At 38.0% G+C, this 16,113-nt stretch overlaps 1 protein-coding gene across 3 annotated transcripts in view; it reads left to right on the top strand.

Annotated features, from left to right (window-relative positions):
* Positions 1-16,113, top strand: part of NTRK2 (neurotrophic receptor tyrosine kinase 2) — a 198,165-nt gene that overhangs the window by 96,211 nt on the left and 85,841 nt on the right. The gene's annotated exons all lie outside the window — the stretch shown is intronic.

Genomic DNA, 16,113 nt, shown 5'->3' with positions numbered 1-16,113 from the left:
TAATGTGATTGCTGTATTTGGACTACAGCAGATGTAATGATGGACTACATGTTCATTTTCTTGCTTCTGAAATGTTTTGTCATGTTTTTTGCCTCTGGAGTCTTACCAGATCTCTGAATATTGTACCAAGTCTGCTTTGTATACCCATAGGCAATTTTGAAATTTTTCACCTATTTGAACAATTGTGATGTTATACAGTGTATTTTGCACATGTGCTTTTTTATCATCATCTGTGTAAAATATGCTTTTGGAGCTAATTTGATGTATCCTCAGTATTAGAAGATATAGCCTCAATGTAAAGGTTTGTTCTTTTTCTAGGAGGACCTTTCAATAAGACAACTATTAGAAGTAAATTCTGATGTGGATTAAGCTTGTAGATACAATTGTTTTGCAGAAAGTATTCAAACAGTATAAATTGTTAGATTCTCTAAAATGCCAAGTAGAAGAACATGCTGAGAATGTGACATGTTTGATTTTTTTTGTGTAGTAAAAAGCTTCCCATTGAAATACTGTTATAGAAGGTTTTTGGACTCAGTAGACCAAGAAGTTATTATCTAGGGAGAAGAATCAAAAATTAAGCTGAATAAAGGCAAAAGTTAAAATAGCCATTTACCTTGCCTGGGAAATTAGGAAGTCTGTAAAGAAATTAGGAACACTGTAAGAAATAAAAAAGTCTTAATATTCAAGAATAAAAAGTTAATTTCAGAGGTTAGTTTATAATTCCATTACTATTTTAAAACTAAAACAAATTCAAAGATCACTTTTGAGTAATTGATGTTTCTTCCTTTATTATGTTAGTTATCAACTCTAAAGCAAAAATACAGGGCACATAATAAACAGTTCTTTGTGTATTGCAGTTTCATGAGAAGGTTGCAAAGAGTCACAAAGTACTGTTTGATGATATATATCTTGTCTTTCAGTTAGACCAAAAGAACTTTTGGCAATGTGTTTTTACCTATTAAAAGCAAATACACTCTACAGTTTTCTAAAATAAGTGTAAGTAAAGAGAATAGAAGGGTGCATTTGAAAGACAAATGAAAAGTTATCTGAAGCTCTTGCTCTTGTAATTTAAAAAAATTAATTTAAAGACTACCTGTTTGTTTTATTTATGCTTTTCTACTGTAGTTTTCAAATTCATATTTTATTCACATTATGCAACTTTCTGACACCATTATTGTGTCTTCGCTTGTTGTTGCAGCAAACTTCAGATCTATTTCCTTAATACATTGTGACTGTAATCAGTAAAATCCCAAATAGTGTCTCATGATAAGTTAGAATATGTATGTGACAGTGCCTTTTATACCTGCTTCTTGAAAGTGCTGTGCTATTTACATGTTCAGAAGGAGGAAAGTATTTTAACTGGCTATTCTAGCCACAGCACCTTCCCAAGATAGCTGATGCACAGAACAAAAATACGCAAGTGTGTGTTGGGAACCACACATCAGTGATAGTGTGGCCTAGGGGAGGGAGGGATGCACCACCACAACCACCGACTGCAGTTCCTTAATAACTCCTTATAGCTCATGTTGGATACTAGAAGTCAGAGAGCAGAAGGTGATGAAACTCCAAATGGGCAATTGTCTGTGAAGTTTCTTGATGACTAGTGTATTTTACTGAAGAATCGCCATGTTTTCCCCTTGAGGGTTTTAGCAAAAATTCAGTGTCTACAATATTGAAGTTATATGATGCCTCAGGAATAGATGTGTCATCCCTGCCTCAGGGAACAAGATCCAAGAGCACAGTTAGGTTTATATAAACCTTTGTCTGAGGGCTGGGTAAGGTTTCTTTCATTTTTTTCTCAATCTGTGCTGAGTATTTATGGTATCTTTACTCCAGGAGATATACCAGCATAGACCGTGCTGCCTAAACCAGAATCTCCTTTTCTTTTTCTAAAGATGCATGCCATGAAATCAATTTTAATGTTTCCTTATGAGAGCTAGCATGATGCTGAGGTCAGAGCTTATGAATTAGCTCACATTTTTTTATCCCCAAATGTCTCAGAGAGAAGGTCAATATGGCTAGCCATATCAGAGATTCCTGGTACACTTTGTTCTGTGTAATCATTGCATAATCATAAAAAGTTGCTTCATTTATGTTAGATGTCTTAAAAATCCTAGGAAAAATCAGAGGACTCTATGTACCTGTAGAGATTAACTATCAGAATTAGAACAAAATGTGAACTCTTGATAAGTCTATGCTTTTTGAAAGAAAACATTTATGTAATACTCCCATTTTCATTCAGATTCAAAACTCTGTGTGTTGCTGTAAATAAGAGACAGAAGTCAAAATTATGAAAGAATATCCGTGTTGGCTTCCACCTGGTAGGGCCTGCTCATAGACTTTTCCCATATCAGGTGTTTAGATAATCTAGGAAGTCAGTTTCTCTCTTAGTTTTATCTTCTCTGAGCCAAAAGTAATTTTTGGTAATCTGAGATACTACCTGTGTGCTGTAATGTAACTGTCTGCCTGCTTGATGAAGTCTGTCTTCTGGGTACCAAGTAGCCCATTGATAGATATCTCGGTCTCTAATAGCATTTGTGAAGGTTTCTGCACACAACTGTGTTATTATTAGTTGCTCAGATGTATAATTTTTAAATACATTAAATGTTTTAAAAATACAGCTCAAGTCATCAAATCTGCATTTGTTTGTTTATAAGAGTATGAATCAAAATCAGGTAAGTTGACTGTGATTTGCCTGAACATTTCCTTTCTCCAAGCATTTGAAGTACAGTTTTTGAAGCAGAACATGCTAAGACGAGCCTTCTACTTTCTGTGTGGTAAAACAAGTTACCTTTTCCCATATGTTGGTGTTGTTTTGCCCTTGGGAGTTGGCACAGTCTCCTTCCAGGTAAAGAAACACACTTTATCAGACTTTATCAATGTCTCAAAAAAGTGTGAAGAGCCACATGCCTTTTCAAGAGGAAGGCAACGATTTATCATCATGCTTTTCCTTTCTAATGAAGATGCCAAGTTTCCATCGCTTGCTGCAACTTCACACTTTGATGGAATCCAAATGTATATGTACTGTATATATACTGCTGCTGTTGAACTCAACTATTCTGGTACCCAGGTGAAGTTGTTACCTGTCATTAGGAGGTGGTGGTGTAGCCTTTAGAATCAGTTGTTCCTAACTGAAAGGCTCTAACATTTTTTATTCCTGGGTTCTGGTTGGAACATGGTGAGAGCAGCTGTAACCACTGGTGATAGCTAAATGGCCCACACGATAGCAGTTTGATCAGTGATTGCCAGGGGACAGCTACTCAGGCCAGGAAAGGGCAACCTTTGGCAGAGGAAGAAGAGAGGTTGAAGATCGATGGCAGAGAGTTACCCTGTGATCAACCAAATCAAAGAGTTTCATTGTCTCTAAGAGGGGAGTGGAAATTTTGAAAACCCTTTTTTTCTCCCATGTGGAAGCATGCAGATTTTGCTTCAGGTGCCATTAATCAGGCTACTATGAGATTTATTTGTTTAATACAGAGTATATATGTAAGTGTAACACTCTATTCATGAGGCTTTCCACATACATGTTACAGGACATAAAGGGTCTGTGCCAATGCTTTTCTGGTTGCACTAGAGCCCTGGTTCTGACCCTGGATAGACCACAACACTGTGTTTCACTATAAAACAAATCAGGGGTGTTTATTCATCTGAGATTCTTGTCATCCCTGCAGTTATGGATTATTACTTCTTGTAATCATGCTCTTAAAATGCAATTTCATTTAAAAAAATAATCTATAGTGACATTTTTTTTCTCATAAAAATTTAAATGATTGAGTAGCTCAGGACTTACTTTTTTCTTCATTTTTGCAGACTGGTTAGATAACTTAGCTGTTTCAGGTTGTCATACCTTTATTCCTTGGGCGCTGCTGCCACATCATGAAAATATGGAGAAATTGGTTGGTAAACGAAGAAAAGTTGTAGCTCTTCTAACATACCAGATTCTAATGCCTCTGGAAACTACTGACAAACAGAACCATCCTAAATGTTCCGTTGACAAATGACATACTTTTAAAAAAAAAGTTTCTGTATCCATTTAAGTTAATATGACCCAATGGAGACCAGTAAAACCTGAGAACCCCAAGAAAGCAGCATCCCCTCCCTGCAGAGCCAAGCACCCACCTACAGGGCAGCAGGTTCCTCTGGTTGCTCGTGTGGTCCACCTGCCCCTGCAGGAGCTCAAGGAAGCTGTTATATCTTGACTACTTCCTGCCTTCTACCTTTAGAGTTGTTTTATCTCTGTGGCATAGTGCCCAGCTTAAAGCCTCCCAAAGGGTCATATGCCCAGGCATGCTTCAGGTGCTGGAATGGCATGAATATTGTGGATGGCTTCAGTATTTTTTGTAATGATGAGCTTGCTGTACTCCATCCAGCTAGTGCTGATTGCTAGGGATCCAGGCTTGCTGCTTTGTTATTTCCTGCCTCTTTTTGGGCCTCGTAGAGGAGAATAGAAGGGATATACTGCAGGAGGGATTTGCTGCTTCTGGCTTCCAGCCTGCCATTAAGTACCCTCCAACAAGATGCCTTGTCTGCCTTGCATTTTTCCCTTCCCTGCAATCACACATGACTGCATGACTGAAAGGTGAAAGAACAGTATCTTCCTAATTTTAATAGTCCCAGAAGCATCATAAAGAAAATCTAGCTCTGTAGCTTTTACATGTCTGGTAGCATGCAGCAAATCACACTGTCCTTAATCCTCTCCCTGGCAATACTCCCATTGGCTTCAGTGGGAGTTTTGTCTGAGCATGACCAGAGTTGGAATTTCAGGTTTTGGTCCTACATTAATTTTTCAGCAAGGAACAAAAATGGATATTATAGATTTTCAGTTAAACATTAGGAAGACATAAAACTGTCATTCTTTATAATGTAGTAGTACAAATATGGGCAATTACCTTTTTGGCATTGTCTTGTGAGAATAATACAGATGAATTACTTTAACCCATTCCTAACATAATTCATGTGCAGCCATATATTATAGATGCTACCTTTCAGTGACATAACTAAGTGCCAAAACTAAGTGCCACAGCAGGAGAAGACTGCATTTGCCAAAAAGATTGTCATCATTCTTAATAAAAAGACAGCAGTCCTAATTTCACTGTCATTCATAGGAATTTTTGTCAATATAATAACTTACTCCTGGGTGATACTAAGAGGAAGGGAATTAGACTCCTGGTATTCCATTTTATCTGTTCAAAGGATTTCATACTTCATGTTTGGTTTGACTCTTTCACCCAACCTCTGAATTTGCTTTTCTTTAAATTTGTGATGAACTAGCTAGTTGGAGTTTGGCACATTATATTGGATTTTAAAAGAAAAAAAAAAAAAGGAAAACCTCATCTGGCAAAGAGAAGTAAGGTGTACAAAAATGTTTGGGGGAAAATTAATTCTTTCTAAAAACTGTGAAAATTAAGAACTTGGAGTTTACTGAAATTATGGTATAAATGTGGTGATAGATAGAGAGATAGATATAGATCTCTGATGGCTCTAGAGAATGAAATACCAATTATTCTCCTGCTCTGAAGTCCAATTATTGGTTACCTAGTACTGCTGTGGTTGAATTGATTGTGAGCAGTTTTCACACACGTGTGTGCCTTTTGCAGCTTGGTCCTTTGAGAACATTTTGTGTGTGACTGTTGTGGATGCCAATTTTTAATCTAGTCCAGTGCAATAGAGGATTGTGGCTGTGCGTGGTTTGTTCTTCTGGTTTTTGTTTTTTCCTATTGATCTCTGAAGATGAGAAGATGATTTTTGCATATGAGTTCAGAGATACATTAGTTTGGAAAGTTTATAAGGCCATCTACTTCAATTGGTACCAATGTTCTACATGTTTTCATTGGATCTTTTGTGGAATTGAAAAACCATTTCCTTCTGCTGTATAGTATTTGCTTTTAATGGTGGTCAGAAATAAGGCTGTTCTTTAGCAGTTTCTTTTTGAGTATTTGATTTTTATGCAAATCTGTTCTGATAAATCTGTTGCTAAGAAACAGCCATGACTGAGTTTTTGATAAAAGAGGACACTAGACTGAAAATAAATGAATGTCATTCTAGAATACTTGAATTTCACAGGTACTAATGCTGTTTCAATCCTAACATAAAAATGACAACATTACAGGATGCCATGTTGTTGTTAGAAAAAGTGAAGATAGATGAGACAGGTGGTCAAGAGAGACACAGTTAAGTGTGATAGGTGAAACTCTTTATAAAGGAGTAAGTGAGTAAATAAGCAGAGGAGCTAAGGGATATATAAAAAATACTCAGAAGAAGGAGCAGAATTAATTTATAAAAATATTATGTGGAGCATCCTGGATGAAGAGAAACTCTTCATTGTTCAGAGCCCTGAAGAATGAAAGTAGAGATGCCTCCAGTATTTTAGCAAAATCTCATTGTTGTGTCCTGACCAATTTCAGAATTAATGCATCCATTTCCAAATCTGCTGTAGCAAAACTGCCAGAGTTTGTAGTGTGGCCACTTTTGGGATGGCTGATCTAGCTGATATGTTACAAATAGGTTTGAGTATGTGGCATTTTCCTGCTTCCAATAGCAGCAATTTCAAGGAAAGCTGGCAGGAGAGAGGTAACTGGAGGAATCTCCAGCAGATGAGGCATCATGTGGCAGGGAGGAGGAGGAGGTGTCTGTAAATGGCAGTAGAGGTTTATCATGTAGAGGCAAGACAGTCAATTTGTGCAGCTAATCCTATAGCTTGTGAGTGATTCTGCTGGAACAGAAGTTTGACATGTTTCCTTTCTATATATGAATATCATTTGCTCTACTGTAGTAATTTTTAGATCTGCATTAGAAAAGGATTTTGAGAATGTATGTCTTCACTGCCTTAGGAATTGTGCTTTGGGACAGAAGGGTGTTGTTGGAAGGCAATTCTGCACCTTTAATCTGAAGATGTTTTGGCCAGGATATTCCTCCAAACAGCCTGTTATGTTTCCTACCATCTCCAAAGGTGAACTGTTCTTTAAACAGTGTCCAAAAGTTCTAATTGAGCATAATCCTGAAATCTATAACAATGGAAATGACTGGTTTTCTTTTCCTTATGATTTCTTAGAGGTGCACAGAAGAAGTGCTAGAGTGGGTCAGCTGATAAGACTGTTCCAAATACCTCACCTGGGTATCATGAGTATTTTTCATTACACACATGATTTCTGAGCACCAAAAAACTTCACAGAAGAAGATTCTTGCGACTCTCTTTGTGGCGATCAAGGTTTTCTGAGCATGGCCTGTGATCTGTTTAAAGGCCTGGGATATGTATGTTGCTGAGTGCTTTGGGGACAGGTTCTGTAGAGAAATGGCTGCTGTTGCACAGACACAAAAGCAATCCATTTCACTGTTGCTAAGTAATCAAATATAAATTGGAATAAAATGTCAGGTGTTTAATGCTCAGAAAGGAAAGTTAGCTCTGTCTTCCTTTGTGCTCACTGAGGGCTGGTTTTGGACAGCTTGTCTTCTGTACCGAAGTCCTCTGCCCTTCCAGCAGCCCTCTTTCAAAGGCCAGCTGCTATCTTTGAAATACATGCAAAACTGGGGCCATCAGCACCCAAAGCCTGTTCACCTAAGGTGAAAGCAAATGTCTTGATGGAATATATGGGAGTGTGTTAGCTCACCACCTTCCCATGCCCTTCTCTTCATGTGTATGTAGGTCTTTGTATTTCATTTTCAATGAAAACCTGTTTTCCAGGATGAGAAGTGTTTGGAGATGAAGAGGAGACAGTCCACATCAGTGCAAGTTCAAAACAGCTCTAGATGGGCTGTAAGATCATTTCATTGAGAGCTTAGTGAACAGCAAAACCAGATTTCTACAGATGTTGTTTACAATTTGAACATGATGTTTCGGTTGATTTAGTTTTGCTTCTTTGTAGCTTGTCAGGTTTAATGTTAGCTAGTTGGGTTATAAATCAAAAAATATTTGGAAGCTGTTATTCTAGAATGCTGTTGGGAACAAATTCAGAAGTATATTTCACTGTAGTGTTGATTTTATAACCCATGTAAATGTTGGGGGCCTGTAAAAGTCTTGCACTGACAGAAAGTAAGAAATTATACAAGACTTTGTGTTACTATGTCATGTAGTTAACACTTCCACTAATGAAAGTTTTTCAGAAATAATAAAGGGAAATTTCTCATTGAAATGAATAGTATGTAAATAATGCTATTAAACCATGTGTGTTCTAGTAGAATAACCCACTGTGTAGTAGAGCACAGGTGTTCTTCTCACCCAGCTAAACTGTTTTTATCCTGTGGGGTGGAAAAGTGAACTGCTAATGTGTGGAAAGATACGTATTTCATTGAGTGTATTTGTGTATTTGATGTGTGTTTGTTGAGCTCTGGGCTTCCTTTGGTTCTGAGTAGACATAAATCAACATTTGAAACATTTGAAGACCTAAGGTGTATCCTCTAAGATCACTCATAGTCTTTTTATCATTGTGGAAGGTTAGGGATGAAGGAACAGCTGGGAGATCCATCCCTATCCTAAACCTGTATTAACTATACTTGTATTTTTTCAAAGAGACAGTTTTCCTCATGCGACTTCAAGAACTCCAGAAGTGGAGATTTCTGAGTGTTCTATGAGTAATCGCACTGCTCATGGAAGCAAGATCTAGTCCAAAGTTCCTGAGGATCTATTCCTGGGGACCTATTCCAGAGTTTTTACCATAGTCTTTCTTAATGCACTTTTGTCATGGAATTTTTATTTCCTGTTTGTCAAAGACATGCAATATAAATTGTAACCATGCATTGGAAGGCTATCCTTGTGTACCTCCTCAGAGGATAAAAGAAATTCCAATTCTTCAGTTTTTCATCAGGTCTCTGAGTATTTCTAGATTTTTCCATATTGTATTTTCATTTGATATGCTTGAATGGAAGAGGCCTGTAGATAGTATCTCTCTGCTTCAAGGAAATAATCATTGGGCCTTAAAAAAATTCAGATAGTGTCATTGGTAATGCTGGTTTTTTTTTTCCTTAAAAAACCCCACACAATCAAATACAATTCAAAATCGGGGAGATTTTCTCCTCAATCTAGCATATCTGCCATATTATCTAACTATGTTTAACTGAACAGAATTAGGAAAATTATTCAAGTTAACTACTCCAAATAGCTTTGCTCTTCTCTGACAGCCAAAGCAGCATGGGGAAAATTTTATTGCTTCTGTACACTTAGTATTTATCTTCTAGACAACAGAGGACCTTATTTCCAGTCTTAGGAGTGGGAATGCTCACACTTAGATTATTTATGAGAAGTCTGTAAGGAAGCAGTTTTTAATTAAATAGTTCTTAAATGAAATGAAAGGCAACAAGGATTTAATTTCAGGTGAATTATTATTTTTTTGCTTGATGCCAGCAAATACATTCCAGTTGATCTTTTTTATTATAGTGGCAATTTTTAACTGTAGCATTTTTGAAGGACAGCAGTTTTACCCATGTTCCGAGATATCCAAGCCTGCAGGTGACTATAATGAATAGTGTCGATGATCTATATTAAAAAATGATAAATCATTTTTTTCTTAAATTCTTTGACATTTTTTGCTTTGTTTCTTTAATTCTCTGGCTCATGTATTCATATTGATTAATATGCCACATCCAGGCTAGATTTTTTCTTAGGTCTATGTTTCATTTGACTGCCAGTAATGAGAGGCCATAAATTCATCATTCTTCATAATAGAGCACATCAGCTGAGCTGCAGATACTGCAAATGTGTCCACAAAGCAGTGGACAGTTGTACAGCCACCATTCATCCTATAGCTGAGGAGGGCTATGAGTCCCAAAGGACTCTGTGGTTTGACAGCTGAGTCTACCACTTCCTCCCAGGTTCTGGTCATGACTTTGACAGAAATCCTACCTTCAGTGCTGGGTAATTCAGTGTCAAAGTGCTCTTCCTGTTGCCTCCAAATCAAAAATAATAGTAGTGCATACCCCATTGTGGATGATCTATGTGGATTTATTGGTTAAGGTGTGTAAGAATGTGACAATGCATGCCAGATTGCAGTTGTTTAGATCTGTTTCACAAATGCCTTCCATTCTGGCTGAAAGGGAAAAAGAAATCAGCAACCTTTGTGATGCAGGTTGAGGTTTTGCTGATAGCATCCCTGGGGAGAGCTGGCCCTGGAGTGAAACAAGAGCAGAGGGGTTAGGGACTTTCATCCTGTCCAGTCAATACCAGCAAATTCAGTATGTATTAGACACCTCATTCTTTTTGCTACAGGGCTTTGCTGCAAAGGAGGTTTCTTGGGTGAACTGTCTTGCCAGTCTGCCCCAGACCAAGACACCCATGTCTTTATCCCTGCGCCCTGTAGGTTGCATGACTTTCAGGAGTCTCTTGCATTATGAAGGGGTCCCCTAGGCTGTCCTTGGGAGTCATCCCTTGCAGAATCAATTGCTCTAGGCTTGCGTGTGAGGGGATGCAGGAATACATGGATACAGGGGAGTATAGAGGGGGTTGTGAAAAGAAGGGCAGCTGAAAGGAACTGGCTGGGATTCTTTCACAGTCACGCACCAGAATAAAACCCAAGCAAACAAATATGCAGCTGTGGCTCTTAGATTCAAAGCCAGAACAAAAAGCCCTGATGAAATACTGTGTGGCTAAAATCTCTGCATAGTCATGTCAATGGAAATTACCCAGATTGTGTGTTTGTTCCTCTGTAGAGGAGCTAGGCATTTGAAATAAGTTTTCCTGCAAGATGAACATGTGTTTTAGGAGAAAGGCATCTTGACACCTAGCAACACTGGAAATTTTGTACTGTAAAGCTAAATAACCTATCTGTTATTTCATTAGACTCAAAGGTATGCATTACTTAAATTATTCCATGTGTGAATGAAGATAATCCAACAATGTAGATAATTTGCTCTATATGAAAGTGATACAGTGAAAACCAAAGAATTTAGGCTTCTTCTGAAGCTAAAACAAAATGTCAAACACTGATTTTTCACATGAAAACAAAGGCAAAATACCTTTTATCCTGGATCACCCAAACAAAACAATTCACTATTGAATTGGTCTGGTTTCATAATGATTTTCAAACTGATTTCTCCACTTTGTTTTGCAATAGTTGGAAGTGAAGAGATTCCTAGGGATTGCTTGTGGAGTTTAAACCCTGGTTTTCCACTCTCCTTTGAGAGACCTTCAAGAAGCCTACTTACTTTTGTTTTTCAGAGAATGTTAGAAGTACATGCTGGTGGGGATGTTATCCAGCACTTTGTTGGGGTTCTCCTGACTTCCTGGGAGCATCCTCTTGGATGGAACTGAACTTCTTGGGCAGTGTCAAAAGGTTTTTCCCATCTCATATGTCAAGAAGCAACAGAGTACAAGCTTAAACAAGCACTGGTGGGTGTAAATCAGTTAAACAGATTGATGATACCTGTCAGAAGATGTGAAATTGTTTATCCTTTAAACACTAAAGCCTGGCAAGTCTCAGTTTTCTGAGTCACGGACTTAATGTGTAACAATGTGGGTTTTGGCTCAGCGTACTGTTCCAGGGTAGAAGGACATGCACTCTTTGATCTGTGAAGAGCAATATCATTTAACAGGATTGGCTTGGGTATAATGCTTTTTAGGGTGATATTGTGGGTTTTTTTCGCCACAAACAAAGAAGGATACCCTAATACTCATTTTGCAACTGCATGTGACAGTGGCTGTAGAGATGCCTACACAAAGGCTAAGACTAGTGGCTGCTGTCTGGGTAGCTGGCAGGGTTGGGGATATGAGACAGGAAAGGTCAATTAGAAGGTGGGTAGAGGCAGGATGTGCTATTGCTCCACACAGCTGAACCGCTGAAAAAAACATGGGAGTGCCTTGCCTTGAGCTTCCCCTCATTACAAGCATTGGCAGCTGCAAAGCAAAGACCATACTTTTAGTAAGTCCACTCTAGATTTGCAGAACAATCTGACTTCACTTTGAACATCTCCACCAAGCAAAGCAAGACTTTACTTGTTTCTCTTTGGAAGCATATTCAGTCTTGTTTTGGTTGGTCGGTTGGTTGCTTTGGTTTTGGGTTTTCTCTTGAGTTCTATTTACACCTTTTAATTCAATTCCCTATATACAACGTACTGCATTTTAAGAGACCAATAGTATAAAATATTTTTTCTATAATTGCATTTCTTTCTATTGTGCTGGCTTTCTTATCCAGTCTTAACAGAATTGGTACCACATGTTTAGTACCACAGTTTCTGAACATGGGAATACAAAGGAATATTTGAAGTAAAACTTAGCACCTTAGTCAGAAAAAAAGTGTGCTAAGTTGTGATTGATTACTTGTCTTCCAGAGGGAGTAAAAGATAAGATCAAAATTTTTAGAATAAAGCTGAAAAGGTGTCTCTTCTGGTGAGAAAGTTGGCTCTTGCTTTGATAAGAGGAAAAATTGAAGCATAATACTTTCATTTCAATAATGCAGAAGACATAAAAATCTACAGCAAACATGGGAATCTCACAGGACAAGAAATCTTGTGTAATTGCTTTTAAGAACAATGTATTTAACTAGTGAAAAAATAAATCCCTCCCAAAAGGAAAAAAGGAGAATATTCAGTATAGCCTTGGAATTTATCAGAGGTGCTGACTGATGTGACATACATTCACTGTTGTGCTTTTAACTTGACAGTGTGCTCTTACCATGTCTTGGCACAGACTGATCCCTGTTCCCAGGGGAACTAAGAGGCAATGGTAGTGCAAGGTCCATTGAGAAACCATCCTAGGAATCAACATAATTTTTAAGGAGCAATGTTTATTAAGGCATCACAGCACAAAATTTTCTCTATAAATTCTGCTTTTTACATGATCTGCTTCCTAACAGTTAAGTAGATGCATCCTTGCAAATACACAACTCCAACCACAAAGCTAAACTCGATGTGGGTTTTGTGGTATTTTATTACCTCTGTTGTCTTCCAGTGTGCTTGAGCCATTAGTGACTTCAGGAACAATTGGAGTGATGTGTGTTCCACAGAAATGTGTTGTGCAAAAGTAGCTCCAACAAATAGCAGTGTAGATAGGTCTCGGTACCATGCATGTTAAAACTGCATTAACTCTGATGATGATAGGAGTATAATGAACCATAGAATAGAGTAATGGAATGGCTTGGCTTGTAAAGGATCTTAAAGGTCACACAGTTCTCACCCCCGCTTACCATAGGCAGAGACACCTTTCAGCTAGACTAGGTTGCTCAGAACTCCATCCAGCCTGGCCTTGAACACTTCCAGGGATGGGGCATCCATAGCTTCTCTGGGGAACCTTTTCCAGTGCTTCACCACCCTCACAGTAAAGAATTTCTTCCTAATATCTAATTTAATCCTACTGTCTTTCATTTTGAAGGCATTGCCCCTTGTCCTGTCACTGCATGCTCTTGTAAATAGTTTTGTTCCATCTTTCCTATAGGCTCCCTTCAGGTACTGGAAGGATGTAATGAAGTCACCCTGAAGCCTTCTCTTTTGCAGGGTGCACAATCCCAATTTTATTAGCTTTTCCTGTCATGAAAGGCTGTTCATGTTAATAATGAATCTCTTTGCCTGTTCAAAAATAGCACACCTTGGAAATAATAGAATTACATTTTATTTCTTAACCTAGGCAAACTCAATTCTTTTGGCACCACCAAGGTAAAGTACAGTCCAGACATACACTGTTCAAAGGATAGCACAGCTCTCCTTGGGATGTGCAGTAAGTAAAGTTTGCTGTTTCTGGCTGTCCCCATATTATATGTTGAGGATAATTCCCCGCTCAGCTGTTGGAGGCATTTTGGTTTTATCATAGGTCATCAGTTTCAAATAGAATTGGTTTTCTTACATGTCACAACTTTTTTAGAGAGCTTCTGGGTATTTTTTGTACCCAAAATTATTTTTTCTTGAGTCTAGGTGATGCAGAATGGATAAGTCTTTAGCTTAATATCAAATAGAAGAGAAATTCATCTCCATGGTGGGTAGCCCACATCTTCCCCACAGCAGACTACAGATTCTTGTCTGGCTCCAACTTGTTTTCTTAAGAAAAATTGTCTAAAAATGAAATCAAGGGAAGAATCTGGGCAGCACACTGGTAGAAGGTCTCTGGAGTCTTCTTAAAAGCTTAAGCCAACTGTGAATCAGCTCTTGGCAATAGCTAGTGACTACTGATAACCCATGATTTTCCCTCCAACCTACTACATTTTGTCTAAAATTTTCAGATTTCAGGTGTAAAACAAAGAGCAGATTTTATGAAAACCAGAGGCAGTAGTAGGTGACTGAGTGTACTTACCATACTTGTTCTACCTTTGATAAATAATTCAGTGACCACATTTCATGTGGATGAAATGACACTTCAAGCTGTTCAAGAAATTATCCTTCATTTTGAGCACAGAGCCCATTCAGAAAAGGGCAGCTCTCATTTCTTGTCAGCACAGGTGATAGTCTCATCTTGCATCCTAGAAATGCTTTTACATTGCTTGAATATCATAGCCAGCTGCAGAGCTGGCTGGTCTATAGCTGTAATGTGGCTTAGTGTGCTCAAACAATTAAATGTAACTTTTTGATGAGTAGATAGTCTAGCAAATAAACAAGCATGGAAATGGTCTATGTAAAAGTTTGCTCACATTGATAAAAAAGGTCAGGAAAAGGGAAGTTTGAAAGGATGTGAACTCATCTGCCACTAATACACAAAGAATTCCATCTGAGGGGTTCTAATTGTCTTAATTAGAAAAGAAATAGACAGGGAATAGGATTTTTGCAAACAACTATTCACAAAAACCACTGCATGAGATGTTGCTAATAAGAGGGATCACTGAAGTGATATAGCAACAAGATTCCTAGAATTGAATTTTTCTTAAACTGTTTTGTACTGCCAGGAATTGGCATGAAAGTCACCTAATCTCCAGGTTTCCCCATCTACATCAGAGAGCTGTGTATACTATGAACCTGCTTCATACCACAGAGAAGACTAGCTTTTACCAGTAAACCTAATTGAGCAGATTTACAGAACAGTTGTCTACTTTTCACCTGCAGCACTTTGAATTTATACTGGTTGAAAATAGTGGTTCACCATACAAAATTGGATCTTGAAGTACTGCAGAAATTATTCAAAGAATAGACTGAGTTCCTTAGTTATTATCCTACTTGAACATCTAGAAATGTGTAATGGTCACTTTTCCTTGCCATCACAGCATGTATGATGGAAGCAAACAATGACAAAAGAGCCTCCTCCTGTGCAGCAGAAAGCACCAGGACTGAAAAGGACTTAAAGACATGCATCTATTAAGTTTCAGAGTGGAGAGAATTTCCCTATTTGCTTTGAGAGAAGGGATTTGATCCTCATACTAAAGTATATTAGTGTAAAAGTATTTTGTTTTCCCAAGAAAGTATTAAACAGCCTGCTTTTTCTGAGCAACAAGTAGAGATTCAGAAAGTTTAGAGATGTAAGGATAGTATCTACCAAAAACTGAATGCAGTTTTAAATGGGTTGCACTTCAAATGTTTGTGCCAACAGCTCTTATGCATCTGAAAAATGTTGTGACTCAACATAAGTATTGGTTGTGCCAATTTGTACAATACAAATGGTTGTGCCATCTGAGTGGCCTATTCCCACAGTTTGTTAGGCTCTGCCCTTCATTACAGAAATTTTTACCAAAAATTCTTTATCCTGGCATCTTTCCCAGTAGAGTCAATCATGTGAGTGATCAGTAATGACAAAAGCAGCCTTGGTATGAGTATTTCACTTGATTAATTGCAGAGATCTAGGCTTTACTTACATTTGTCAACAGTGACTTCCCAGTAAAGTGCCAGGTATTTGAAAAATTACTTCTAGCATTTCAGACTGGGGGGAAGTACTTTTTCAAACTATGAGAACATTTCCATCATGCACCATTAAACCAACTGGGGAGAAAGAAAAGCTGGATAGAGGTGTGAATATACTTGTGTCCCAAAATATAGGGTTGAACAGCCACATGCCAGGATATTTAAGTTTTATGGCTGTGAGCCTTGCTGTGTAATGTTGAGTGATTTTGTTAATGATACAGTGAGCCTCAGAAGAGCAGGATTTTCTTCAAAGCTGCCCTTTCTTTTCTGTGCTTGGGACTATCCTTTGTCTCATCTGGTTCTTCAGCTGTGTGTCTGCTGCAGTGGATCCTGCTTGTCTTCTCTCATGTCCTCAGTAATGTGCATACACAGAAC

Source organism: Vidua chalybeata, chromosome Z, assembly GCF_026979565.1.
Source record: "Vidua chalybeata isolate OUT-0048 chromosome Z, bVidCha1 merged haplotype, whole genome shotgun sequence".
Taxonomy (NCBI): Eukaryota; Metazoa; Chordata; class Aves; order Passeriformes; family Viduidae; genus Vidua; species Vidua chalybeata.
Note: the sequence above shows the minus strand (reverse complement) of the source record. Positions and strands in the feature narration are given on the sequence as shown.